This window comes from Pinus tabuliformis, chromosome 2_1 (assembly GCF_031772625.1).
Source record: "Pinus tabuliformis cultivar Carrire ecotype Pingquan chromosome 2_1, CPIR1, whole genome shotgun sequence".
NCBI classification, from domain to species: domain Eukaryota; kingdom Viridiplantae; phylum Streptophyta; class Pinopsida; order Pinales; family Pinaceae; genus Pinus; species Pinus tabuliformis.
This window is the reverse complement of record NC_142299.1, coordinates 734285985-734300592: the sequence shown is the minus strand read 5'-3', so window position 1 is coordinate 734300592 and position 14608 is coordinate 734285985. Positions and strand designations below refer to the sequence as shown.

General features: G+C 37.0%; 1 pseudogene; it reads left to right on the top strand.

Moving 5' to 3' along the window:
- The first annotated feature begins 2646 nt into the window (after nt 1-2646).
- Nucleotides 2647-14314, top strand: LOC149202684 (potassium transporter 5-like; annotated as a pseudogene).
- The last annotated feature ends 294 nt before the right edge of the window (nt 14315-14608 follow it).

Below are 14608 nucleotides of genomic sequence, written 5' to 3'. Positions count from 1 at the left end.
GTGCTACCCTCCTTGGAAATGGGGTGAATAACGGACATATAAAAACTCGAAAATGAGAGGGTCCTACCTAAACTTACAAAAAAAAAAAAATACAAATCTTTAAAATTATTTTTCATATTCACATATAAATATATATAATTATTTTTCATATTCACATATAAATATATATAATGTTAGGAATATGGTAAATATAAATATATATAATGTTAGGAATATATTATATTACCATAGTGTCAATATTTATTTTACAATTAGCAATGACTAATATACCTTGTTTATCATATTTTTTTTTTCTTTACATGAGTTATGTTCTAAAAAAATACTATTTAATTTGTTTTATATGTTTTTTAACTTGTCTAAGATTAACAATATATTATATTATAATATTTTATATTAATGATTATTTTCAGTAAATATTTTTATTTTATTATTAATTATTTTATTGTGTTTTAAATTCAAGAAATAAGTGTGGCATGAAGTAAGTAAGTTTCATGTTTTTATTTATAAGAATAAACTATTACAACAATAAGTTTTGTGGGGTAGTTTAGTCTTTTCTATTTACACTAGAAATTATGATTTGAAAATAGATATATAAAAAAATTATAATTTACATTTGTCAATGCTAAATTAATAGTGATTAATTGGCAAATCCAATTTTATAGTCTTTCTTTAGCATAAACTAATAAATGCATATGTGAATAGAATAAATTAATTGGGTATCAAGTTGTATTAAGTCTACACATTTATAGTTTTACTCCCATGTAAATTTTGTGGAAAACGTAAAATATAGTGGGAAGTCACTCCCCGCATATATATTTATTTACATCATAATCTTAGCTATTTTTTATGGTAAGACTTGCTTAAATTATGGTGGGAAGTAAGTATAGTAAATATATAAGCCATATTCAAATATTTTAATTTTAGATAAGTTTTCTACCAAAAATCAAAATAAAAAATTAATACACAATAATTTAAAAGTCATGCTTGAATGTTGCAACCATATCACCATAGCATTATAATGCACAAGGACTATAATAAATTTTTCAAATTATTATCCAATCAAATACTTGAAGAACAAGTTTTTTAAAAATAATAAAAAATAAATATTTCTGTTTTAAAGTTAAATATATGATACTGATTGAAAGTTAGTTACTAAATTAATTGCTAGAAGTGTGTATTGGAAAAAGCTAATAATACACTTATTAATACTACATTTTTAACCTTTGAGATATTATAATAAGTTGTGAATACTATTCTTTTAAGATTTTATAATATTATAAGTAGTATTAAGAAAATCAGTTTATTAATAAACAAATGCATTATTGAGATGAGAGGGCCACTCTACAACCAAGTATGATTGAGATATATCAGTACTCAACTTGGAGTTGAAATATGTCGCTTTAACAAAATATATTATTTAACAAAAAATGTTGGAATATATGTGTTTGGTTTATTTAGATAAAAGTATTATAAAACATCAATAATCTCACTTTGTGAATGGCCATACTAAAGAGAAGTAAAAATATTTCTCTCACTCTCAACCATCAATAAAATATTTCAATGTCCATATGATATAACATAGCTTTATATAATCCGAAGGGATAGCTCAATTGGTCAAGTTATAGGGAGGTCATGAGGTCAAATCTCCTCTGGTCAAGTTATAGGGAGGTCATGAGGTCAAATCTCCTCGACGCCCTTGTGGTTAGGCCTTGCTAGTTAAGCTAATAGGTTCAGGGTGTAGTTAGGCATTGGGATCAGATTTGTAGAGGTGAAAATAAATTTTCCAATTTTTTACACTATAAAAAAGATTTGTACCTCAAAAAATTTCATCTGTAAACTGTTACAAAGTTACTAAATCTGGTTACTAAATCTGTCTGGTTACTAAATCTGTGATTAAAATGAAATAAATTTTTATTTTCTCATAATTACATATTACAATAAATACAATAAAAACACAAGTGTTTATATTAAAATTGTTTCATCTGCCTTCTTTAAAAATCTTTAACCTGCGCTGAAATATTAACCGCCAATGATGACGGTGCCGGCTTAGAATGGTTTCCCTTCATACAAAGTCAAAATGTCACCGTTATTGGTGAGAAGAGCAATCACTACACTGAAAGTTACGGATCATCTCCCACTTAACCTAGCAGAGTTGCCACCATAGGAATTGTCGCTGGTGGTGCGGTTAACCAAGCAAAAAATATTTCCAAAGAAATATACATACGGCCCACGGGAGAGGCGTGTAAACAACAACTAGCCCAAATAAAAAATGGAGATAAACTGTCTCAAGTTTTTGAAATTACAATCACGTCTAGCTTTCATATGTTAAAATTTTATAGATGTTCGCAGTAAGCACCTGTCATCAAGATTAGTTGTCATTACACCAATAACTGAATGCAGTAAACACCTGTCCTCGGGATTAGTTGATATTACACCAATAATTTAATGCAGTAAATACCGTCCTGCGGTTCGTTGACTTTACACCAATAATTGAGGGAAGATTCGAACGCCGCTCCTGCAGCTATAAATATGGTATTTGCTGCAAATTGCTTTCTGATCTTTTTAGTTTTAATAGCCTGCAGTAAGGTAATTTCGAATAGATTATTTTTAGTTTAGTGGATTCATTTATTTTCCAGGAAAGCAAAGATGACAAAGGTTGGAATGCAGAGTGGAAGTAACATTTTAAATAGAGGGCGAGCTGATTCGTTGGATGTGGAGTCCAGTAGAGTTTCGAAGACGCATCCAGGCTTGAAGGTCTGTATAAATCATAATTATCATTTAATGTTAAGGTATTCTTGATGTGAAATTACTCTTTTAAGTCTTTACTTGAATCAAAGTGATATATTAAATATGATACTTGATGTGAAATTACTCTTTTAAGTCTTGACTTGAATCAAAGTGATATATTAAATAGGATAAAAATATAATCTTCTCGAAAAAAAATTGCTTATATTTTTTATTAATTTACTAGTTTAAATTTATTGTTACTCTATTTATCTTGTGAACTCAGGGAACAGTTTTAATTTTCTTGTAAAACCACTCGCCATTTAATCGACCACGGTTGGCCCCGTGTAAGCATTTCAACAATATAGTTCTTTAGTTTGGCAGGATGTAACACTATTTAGTTTACGTTTATTGTTACTATGTTTGTCTTGTTGACTTAGAGAACAGTTTTAATTTTCTGGTAAAACCACTCACCATTTAATCAACCATGGTTGGTCCGGTGTAAGCATTTGAACAATATAGTTCTTTACTTTGGCAGGCTGTAACACTATTTTGTATGGTTGTTATTTTGCAGGTGCTAAGCACTGCTACCACTCTGAAGTTGGCATTTCAGACCATCGGTGTTGTTTAGGGACTTCTCCACTCTATGTATATGCCACGACATTTCCAAACGGGAACCTTAAACCGGAAGATCTTATTGGAGCTTTCTCGATCATCATATATTCGCTCACTCTTTTGCCACTCATAAAATATGCGTTCATTGTACTTCGGGCCAACGATAATGGGGAAGGTCTTTGATTTCTTTTTTATAATTCGTTTTATATATGAACGTTGAGATAACTCTAACTCCCAAAATATTTTTTTAAACATACATGTACTCAATTTAAAATTGAGTTTTAAAATTATTATAATAGAATAGAAAATTGGGATTTTATTACTCATGTATATAAAATATTTAATATGCTACTTGTCAAAAAAAATTAATATGTGAACTTAGACAGAAAGTCATTGTTTGTCTCTTTTTTTTTTTCAAAGGTGGAAAAACCTATCAAACTCAGTTTGTCAAACCAACAGTGAGGATAGCCATCTCTGGCTGCTATCCGCGAATGTCAGTTGACACATCACTGTTATCAAGGAAAACCACGCCACCTGAAATAACCCGCTGGTGGTCCGTAAGGGAGCAGGCTTTCACTCCTGCCAGATGCCTCTGGGTCTTGGGCCGTTAACCTGTTTCCTTACGTCAGAGGAAGACGAGCTCTTAGCCAATCAGAAGCAGTTTTAGGGCATACTCTAGGCCCTAAGTCATTGTTTGTCTTGCATGGTGAAAGGAGCCAGCAATAATAGCTTAAAATTTTAAAAGTTTAATCATCTTTTCTGTCATTGTTTGTCGTGCATGGTGAAAGGAGCTAGCAATAATAGCTTAAAATTTTAAAAGTTTAATCATATTTTTTAATTGAAGGAAATCAATCACACGGGGTTTTTAATTTATTAAAAGTTTGTAAGTGGGTAGGATTCACTTTTCCCAAATACTTTTTGTGTCTTAGGAAAATAATTTATTTCTTGATATTTTATGACAATGAATATTAATTTATTTATAAAAGATGTCAGTAATTTTTAAAAGGAAACAAACTTGTCTAAGATTGTCCAAAAATACAGTAGATAAAACATAATATAAAACATAGATAATAGAGATGTTTCTGTTTGTATAAAAAAACTTGTGATATACGATAGTGTTAAGGAAAAACTAGGTAGCTTAAATCTCTTAATAAAGTGTTTGTGGTAATATTCTAAAGTCTCTTTATTTATTTGTTAGGTGATTTTTTAGATTTTGATGGTATGAAGAGTAATTTTTTTAGAGTATTTTCTTTAGATATCTCGTCTATTCAGTTCTTTTTTTTGTTGATGGGTTTACAAGAAATTTTGTTAAAATGTTGTTTGAGATGAAAGACCTCCTTAAAGATGGGCATGCAAGTACGAATAAGTCAACATTACACTTCATTGAACCAATTCACAACAGCCATTGAATCACCAAAATTTGCAAGAAATGAACATGTTTTTCAATAGCAAAGAGAAGGAGGAGTTTTACACTTAGAAGCTATACATAATTGTTTGTACCCCTTCTTAAAGAACTATGATGTTTGCAAAATTGATTTTCAAGAGATAGAGGATAGCTCCACCACCACACATTCCATCAACAAAAGTTGCATCATCAAAGAAAGCCTAGGGAAAATATTTGTCGATTTGCTTAGTCACCACATTTCAAGGGACATGGAAACCATCTCGAGTAGGGAGGAGATCATAATCAACTAATTTTTTTATTGGCACTTGATTGGGAACAAAACATCTGTCATTGAATATAGTTCTATTCTATACATTCCATAAGCCCCAACATACTAAAGGTGGTAGGTTCTTGAGTTTGTTAAGATTGATTCAATCCCACAATTCCTTCTATGCCTCCCTAAATTATCCCTCATTTTAGTTTAAGATCCCTCCCCACCTATCCCTAAAATCTATCAATACTGCTTCCAAGAAGGGATAGGTTATGAATAAGTGATCAATTGATTCAGCTAGGTTCCTTTTGAGTGTACACAAATCCAGACCCTACATATAATGACACTTGAGAAGGTTCCAAGAAGGAAATTTTCTTTGAAGCAAACACCACATAAAAAGGCAGGATTTAGGGTGGCTTTTTAACTTCCCTATTTTAGTTTACCACCAACTCTCCTCATTTGTCTACCTATACCTTCATCTATATACGTAATCATCTTTTGAAGTATAAGACCCCTAATTCTAGTGCACCCAAGAAAGAGAATCCATATACTCTTCACAGATTCAAGCTTGTGTCCTATTTAAGGCCACAATGTAATTATTCCAAACGATCGGATATTCGAGTGACAGATTAAGGGATTGGGTAGATACCCATCCTTGAGACCAAATTGAAGTGCTTATAGGATCTCCGACTTGGTTAAGCATGAAAATACACTCTTCATTTAAAAATTGGATCATGTGCACTTATACTCGAAAGCTGACTCCATTGTCGACAAGAGGATCTTTGCCAATTTTTCTTTTTGACCATTGCTGACCTTCCAAGCAAGCCCTTCTTCAACCACAGAGAAAGAAGAAAGCATCTCTTTCCATAGGATCAACATCTTCAATCTTTTATTTTCACTCGATTTCAGCCAATCTTCAAAAGAATTTGGGAAAATGCATTTTTTGTGAGAAAAAACAATTCGAAAGCTATCTGTAGATAGCAACCTCCATCCAAATTTAGTTGCTAGGCCTTAACAAAGTAGGGAAATATTTTGAATCCATAACCATCCCATACTTTAGGAAATGAAGTTTTATCCATTTGACCCTAGAACAAAATATTCCTTCTTTATAACCCATCCAAAGAAACCTGCTACAACACTTGTGAATGTTATTAAGAAGCCTTGTAGGAATCCAAGCTAGCAACATCCAAAACCCCGATAGAGCTTCAAGGATGGACTTGATAAGGACTATCCTTCTAGCTCCAAAGAGCCATTTGAAGCACCAAGTAATTATTAATTTTTCAAATTTTCCATTAAGCCACCGCCAATCTTCCCTACTATAATGGTTAGGATTCATAGAGGTGCCTGGATATTTTAGACTATCTTCATGTTCCATAGTACGAAATGGAAATTTTTTTTTGCAAATAGTCAAATTCATCCCTGAATAGAAAAATTTGAGCTATGGAGTCTTTTTGTTCATTTACCTACATGCCAATAGCTTTTTGGAATAGATTTAGAACCACAAGGGTTTCACTCAATGAATCTCTAACATAGCACATGCATTCATGGTGTACTAAACAATACCCTTTTTGACAACATATTGGAGAATACCTCTAAAAATCACATTACTTAACCCCCTACCAATACAAACTTAATACACCTTCCCAATTTAAAGAACCCCTACTTTCACTAGATATTGTAGGCATCCATTTTTTCATTAACTTTTTTTATACCCTTTCATATTTTTCATTAACTTTGAGCTCCGTTTTTTACACCCCCAATATAAAATCCCTTTACCCCCTATTATATGCCCAATATATTATGTCAATTTTTCTTCAATGTATATCCCTAAATATCAATGCATGTGGTATGGTATTGCTCCCCTACTAGAGCCTCCCTGTAAGGTCCTCGGGTGCGCATGTGGTTGGGCGTCGGGCGAACCGAGCGTGGGCGCGGTCGTGCGATGAGCGCACGGTTGAGAGGTGAGTCGGGGCGCATGCCGAGCGCGATGTGGGCGAGAGGCGAGTCGGGGCGCACGCCGGGCGCGGGCGCGGGTGACCGACAAGTTGGCGCACACGACGGCGTAGGCGCGAGTGAATCGGTGAGTTGGCACACACGCAACGGGCGTGCGCGGGTGGAGCGACGAGTTAGCACACACGGAGATGCGACAAAAGCACGAGCTACTTGCGACAATAGGAGGTTTATACACGATGGAGCGTGGAACGATGGAGATAGGAGGCCGACTTGTGCTGGAGGCTAGGTGGACTTGTTCATGGGCGTTCAAGCACGTTTGAGGGTGTGTAAACTATGTTTTAGTGGTCGGCTGGGTGAGCCACCACCCCGCACACAAAGGGTATATATTGATGCACTTGGAGCGTTCAAAGTGATTCATCCAACAACGATTCACACACAACAACTTCGCATAAGGTGCAGGTCGAAGTGTGCATTAGGGACAAGGGATGAGCGCATAGCTCATGCACTTGAGGTTGGACTTGTCCACGAGTTTTGGCACGCACTTGGAGAAAAGTAGAAGGTTGGGCAAGGTGTTCCGTGGGTTGTTTGAAGTGCCGGTTTGTGTCAAGACTTGATGAGGGTGTCTTGGTAGCTTGGGTGAGCACCCGCCCATCGTGCAAGGTGTGCACAAAGGTGAATAAAGGCAGTTTTCCGTGATTGTAAATTGGCTAAGTATAGACTTGGATTTTTCCAAGAATACTTGTAAAAGCTTGTATTGTTGAAAGATTGATTAATACATATATTTCGGGCAGACTCATTGTTCTGGGAGTTGCCCCTCCCTTTAGACTGTGCAATTGTGTTCTTGTTATAATTGTTGTTGATGATGAATGAGTATGGGTGTTCATTGGTATAAAGGTTAAACATAATAATACTTGGTTGAGAAACCCAAACTAAGTAAGAGAAAGTGAATTAGGCGTAGTCCATGAACATAAGTATTGATAAAAAGAAAGTGTTCGGTGGTGCCGCATCTCTCTAAGAGCGGTTGAAAGACTACCGCCAGCTTGGGGGTGTGACAGGTGGTATCAGAGCAGCTGATTCAGGCATTGAAGGTTGGAGTTGCTACACAACTTCACCAAAGTGAAGGTGGTATCAGAGCAGGGTTGCTCGTGACGAAGTGCAGGTGTGAATACACTTGGAAGTTGAAAACAATGGAAAGGGTACTTGTAGGTGAAGGAAGTCGTTTCACACAAGTGGAACAAGGGTTGGTTCAGGTTGCAGGCATTCTAGTGAAGCTGTTGGATGGTCGAAACTAGATTGCAAAATAAGAAGAAGTTGTTAGAGATGGTAGCTGAATCTCGGGCTGGGTCTAGTCGTCATGTGCAGGATGCTACTATCACACTTATGGAAAAGGTGTTGTTAAGGATAGAGGTTATGGAAACTTCCTGGGATAAGAAGATGGACTTGTTCGCTAAGGAGAAAGAGGCCAATTTGAAGATGAAGGAAGAGCTCAATGAACTCCGGACACAACATGAGTACACTGATCTTATGTGTACACAACTTGAAGTAAGGTTCAAGGAGGTTGAAGAAGTAAGGGACCAAGGTCTTGAAGAGATCATGGACTTGAAGAAATCTCTTGACGAAGCCAGAGATGAGATCACGGTGTTGAAGAAGGCCGTGAGGCATAACTCGGGTGGAGGAGTGCCTCATGTGAAAGTCAAGGAACCAGAATCTTACGATGGTACAAGGAGTGCAAAGACTCTTGGGAACTTTCTATGGGACATGGAGCAATACTTGGAACGATTGGGTCTATCTGATGATGAGACAAAGGTCAAGGTAGCTACTCATTTCTTAACAAAGGATGCTAAGATGTGGTGGCAAAGGAAGATGGATCAAATTACCAATGGCAGTGCCGATGACATTACTTCGTGGGATGACATGAAGAAAGCTTTGCAGGCTCATTTCAGTCCTCAGGATGAAACATGGGAAGCAAGGATGAAGATTAAGTTCATAAAGCAGACCTGGAACCTACAGACATATCAGCGGGAGTTTGCAAGTGCGGTTCTAGAACTTCCTGACATGGCAGAGAGGGACAAGGTGTTCAACTTCATTATTGGGTTGAAGCCTTGGGCACGCAAAGAAGTGAAGAGGCAGAGGATTAGAACACTTGAGGAGGCTTTTGCTGCTATTGACAGGTTGGTGGAGCATTATGATGAGACTTCTGATGATAAGAAGAAGAAGTCCGACAAGCAAAAGGAGAAGAAGAAGGATGATGCTTCAAAATCGGATGATAGTTCGAAGACGAAGAAAGCCTTGAAGTGTTGGATATGTGCTGGACCACATACAGTGAAGAATTGTCCTTCTAGACCGAAAGTGGCCACGATTGCACAATCTGATGCGAAGAATGAAGGAGCTTCTGTGGGGATGATGCAGATACTTGGTGCTTCTGCTACTATAGAGGTGGTCTCTCGGAGAGATCCTGAGAGGAACAGGTTGGAGTATGTTCAGATGAAGGTTGGAGGTGCTGATGTACTCACTATGGTGGATAGTGGGGCTTCTCACAACTTCATGGGTGAGGATGCTGCGAGTAGGATTGGGCTAAAATTTGTACCGGCAAAGGCACAAATGAAGACATTGAATTCTCCTCCTATTGAAGTTCTTGGTATAGATGAAAGGGTGGACACTACACTTGGTGAATGGACAGGGAATGTTGATTTCACTATAGTGCGGATTGACGACTATGAGGCTGTGCTGGGGATGGAATTCATGAAACAATTTGATGCTATGATTGTTCCACATTTGAGGAAGCTCTACATTTATGATGGAAGGGAGGATGTACCCATTGGTGTGCCAACCATTGGAGTGACAAGGCCTGATTGTAAATTGGGAGTGGTGCAAATGGAGGACGAGAAGCGAATGGGAGACATGAGTAAGCGGTTGTCTACTGTTGAGGCAAAGCTTACCAAGCAGTCATTGGTCATCAGGACACTTTCAGATAGCATCTTGGATTTGTCAAGAAGGCTAGAGTTGGTTGAAGATGATGATGATGAGGAGGAGGTGTATATGAGGCCGGATGTCCAGGGGGAGGACCAGGTTGCTTATCTACAAAGATTGGAGATTGAGGATCCTGATAGATGGATCGAGCTTATTAGTGAGGGAGAGCCTTCAGGCTCTACTCCCTCTACATCTTCTTAGATGGATGAGAAGATGTGCCTCATTGTTAGCTGCTCATGGCAGTGAGTCCTTAAAACATGTTGAGCAGGTATGACTGATGGTGCAGGGGTGGCTTGGCATCAAGCATCATGACATGTTGCAGATGAGATGGGATGGATTTTCCATGGACCTGAACATGGTCTACACTTATGGGGATAGATTCTTGATGAGTCAAGAATGTGACAGGTTGTTTTGAGAAACGACTGATGGTGATGGAAGAATGTGCATTCTTGTGGTTTGGGCGTATGGTTGGATTAGCTATCCAACTAGCTTGAGTCATGAGGGGATCTAGTGTACAGGATGATGTTGCTGTTGGGATGAGATGTTGGCACATGATAGAGACGTGTTAGCACTTGTTGAAGTATCATGACAGAGGTTCACATGATGACACATGATGGGGTCGACACGGATGTTGCAGTGGAGATTGTGACAGAGGAGTCGATGATCGTGGATTGAGATGATATCTGATGTATGACATACCGATGGGGTGTATACCTTGGTATGGTGAGCTTGGTGACAGTTGGTTGTTGAGGAGACATGGTGGAGATGGAGTTCTACATATGTTGCAGGGATGTTTGCCGTATGTGGAGGAGTTGACATCATGGATATTGATGATCTTGGTGGATGGCTACCAGGATGGTATGTTGTCGAGGACAACAATGATTTTAGGTGGAGGAGGATGTAAGGTCCTCGGTGCGCATGCGGTTGGGCGTCGGGCGAAGTGAGCGAGGGCGCGGTTGTGCGATGGGCGCACAGGCGAGAGGTGAGTCGGGGCGCACGCTGGGCCCGATGCGGGAGAGAGGCGAGTCGGGGCGCACACCGGGCGCAGGTGTGGGTGATCGACGAGTTGGCGCACACGACGGGCGTGGGCGCAGGTGAACCGGCGAGTTGGCACACATGCGACGGGCGCGCGCGGGTGGAGCGACGAGTTAGCACACACGTAGATGTGATGATAGGAGGTTTATACATGATGGAGCGTGGAACGATGGAGATAGGAGGCCGACTGGTGTTGGAGGCTAGGCCGACTTGTTCATGGGTGTTCAAGCACGTTTGAGGGTGTGTAAAATATGTTTTAGTGGTCGGATGGGTGAGCCACCACCCAACATACAAAGGGTATATATTGATGCACTTGGAGCGTTCAAAGTGATTCATCCAACAATGATTCACACACAACAACTTCGCATAAGGTGCGCGTCGAAGTGCGCATTAGGGACAAGGGATGAGCGCATAGCTCATGTGCTTGAGGTTGGACTTGTGCACGGGTTTTGGCATGCACTTGGAGAAAAGTCAAAGGTTGGGCAAGGTGTGCCGTGGGTTGTTTGAAGTGCCGGTTTGTGTCAAGACTTGACGAGGGTGTCTTGGTAGCTCGGGTGAGCACCCACCCATCGTGCAAGGTGTGCACAAAGGTGAATAAAGGTAGTTTGCCATGATTGTAAATTGGTTAAGTATAGACTTGGATTTTCCAAAGAATACTTGTAAAAGCTTGTATTGTTGAAAGACTGATTAATACATATATTTCGGGCATACTCATTGTTCTGTGAGTTGCCCCTCCCTTTATACTGTGCAATTGTGTTCTTGTTATAATTGATGTTGATGATGAATGAGTATGGGTGTTCATTGGTATAAAGGTTAAACATAATAATACTTGGTTGAGAAACACAAACTAAGTAAGAGAAAGTGAATTTGGTGTAGTCCATGAACATAAGTATTGGTAAAAAGAAAGTGTTCGGTGGTGCCGCAGCTCGCTAAGAGCGGTTGAAAGACTACCGCCGGCTTGGGGGCGTGACACTCCCTGTTTAGAACATCCTTGGATGAGGTCATATCACTATGAGAGCCATGAGAGAAAAAACATCATCCACAAATAACATATGAGAGATTGTGAAATGTTCGACTGCCCATACTCCATCAAGATCACACCTCCTTTTTGTGTCTTTTGATAAAAGAATTTAGTAATATCTTTATTTATAATTAAATTAAAAAATAAGTATCAACTTTATTTTATAAAAGATATTTTAGTAATATATATATGATAACTTAATTTCATTTTTAAATAGAATTTGATATCATTAAGGTATAAATGCATTTAGGTTGTAGGTAGTTTCTTTGCAAACACATTCCAAAATATTTTCGAAATTTTATAATTTTAAAAAATTAAATTTTATAATACTAAAAGTAGAAAATTAATTATAATTTTTTTAAATAAATTTTATATTTAAAAAAATATTTAATTTTTTTTTTTTATAAAATATTTCACATATAAATTTAAAAATTAATTTAAATTTAAATAAATTAAACTTAAACAGGAATAATACTTGTCATTAATCACAAAAATTAAATCCAAAATAATATATATATATATATATATATATATATATATATATATATATATATATATATATATATATATATATCTTAAATTCACATCTAATCCAAGCTTTATGTGATTGAAACTAGTCTATGCACGTAAATTCTTGAACGAATTTTCAGTATTTGTAATTTCAGAAAAACATTTTTTATTTTAAAATAATCAAAATGTTTAAGAATTAATAAAAATATGATTAAAACTAATCTTCTTTTACCTTTGTGCAGGTGGTACATTTGCACTGTACTCCTTGATATGCCGGCATGCCAAGGTAAGCCTCATCCCCAATTTTCAACTAGAGGACGGGGATCTTTCAACATATAAGCTTGCCACTCCCAACATACAGTCGAAAATAGCTTTGGGCATTAAGGAAGCTATAGAAAAAAGCGGTGTAGCGAAGACAACTTTGTTAATACTATGGGAACGTCCATTGTAATTGGAGATGTTGTCTTGACTCCTTGCGTATCAGGTATCATCCTCAGAGAGGAACAGATTTTTTCGAAATACCAATCTATATTCCTATTGACAAGTAGTTAAAGAACTACTTCACAATTTCTTGTCCCATGAGTGGCAACAAATCTAGTTTTACAGCCGATTAAAAACGTGCCGTCCATGGAAAAATTTATGGTTATTCAATATGTGTTACACGTAACCTTTATTTGTACGTGTATGAAACAGTTCTATCGGCAGTGGGAGGGTTACAATATAAAATCGCAATAAGCCAAGGTAGCAAATATTTTTTTTTAAAGATGGGAGGATTAATTCTCTTTAGAAGCATTATGGTCTTTTCTTTATTACATATATATTGGTACATGGAAAAATTTATGGTTATTCAATATGTGTTACATAATCTTTATTTGTACGTGTATGAAACAGTTCCGCAGTGGGAGGGTTACAATATAAAATCTCAATAAGCCAAGGTAACAAGTATTCTTTTTTTAAAAGATGGGAGGGGTTAGTTCTTTTTATAAAAATTATGGGCTCTTTTTTTATTACATATATATTGGTACATATGCGTAAAGAGCACTGACAGCATCGAAGCATAATCGTCATCACCATAGATCAACAAACACTGCAGCATCGCAGCTCCGCAGGAACCGAAACTTACCGAGACGTGCAAACCAACCTGCCCAACCATCACATCATGCACTTGCGTGCAAGGTAACAAGTATTCCTCCCCATATATGACAGTCTAGGGTTAACTCAATACAGCCTACTAGTTCATATAGAAATTTCATGTCCTAACGCATAGATACTAGTTCATACAAAATTATCATGTCTTACTGCAATTGGAAAGAAATATTTCTGCTCAAATATGATTTGATTTTATTTGAATTTGAGGTTGCAGAAGCAGCTGTTGGGATATCTGTGGCGATCCTGATTATCCTCTTCTTAGTCCAGAGGTTCGGAACCGATCTTGTCGGCTACTCATTTCCTCCTTCTGTTCTGATTGGGTTTGTGTTTATCGCGGGGATTGGCCTTTACAACCTCATCAAACATGATCCAAGCGTCTTACGTGCTTTCTATCCAAAGTATATTATGGACTATTTCACAAGAGATGCTCTGAACGCATGGATTTCTCTCGGAGGAACCGTTATTTGCATAACAGGTACACATTCATTCCTGTCTCCCAATTCATCATATTTTGAAATCCTGCTATTAATTTGTCACATAGAGATGCAAACTTTATTGCTTGTAAACTGTACTGTATGATGCAGGAAATGAAGCAATGTTTGCCGACTTAGGCCACTTTTCTGTTCGCTCCACTCAGTCATGTCGATTCACTGCACGCTCCTTTAATTCTAAAGTCTTGTGATTCCAATGAAATTCTTGGAGAACTAAAACTTTCTGTCCCTTTCTTCAATATTTAAATTACCTTTCATACTCTTTAGCCGATATGACCATTAAAATAACCTAATCGAAACTAGATAGAAAATTTAAATCGTTTCAATTTGATTTTAAAAAATTCGATTGATAAAATTATTGTTTCATTAACATAAATTTATATTAGACATGATTCAAAAAGTAAAAGGACAATGTTATTAGGTATATTTTGGTATAAAAAACCACAAGTTCTTTAAAAAAAAAAAAAATTGGGAAAGAATATGTT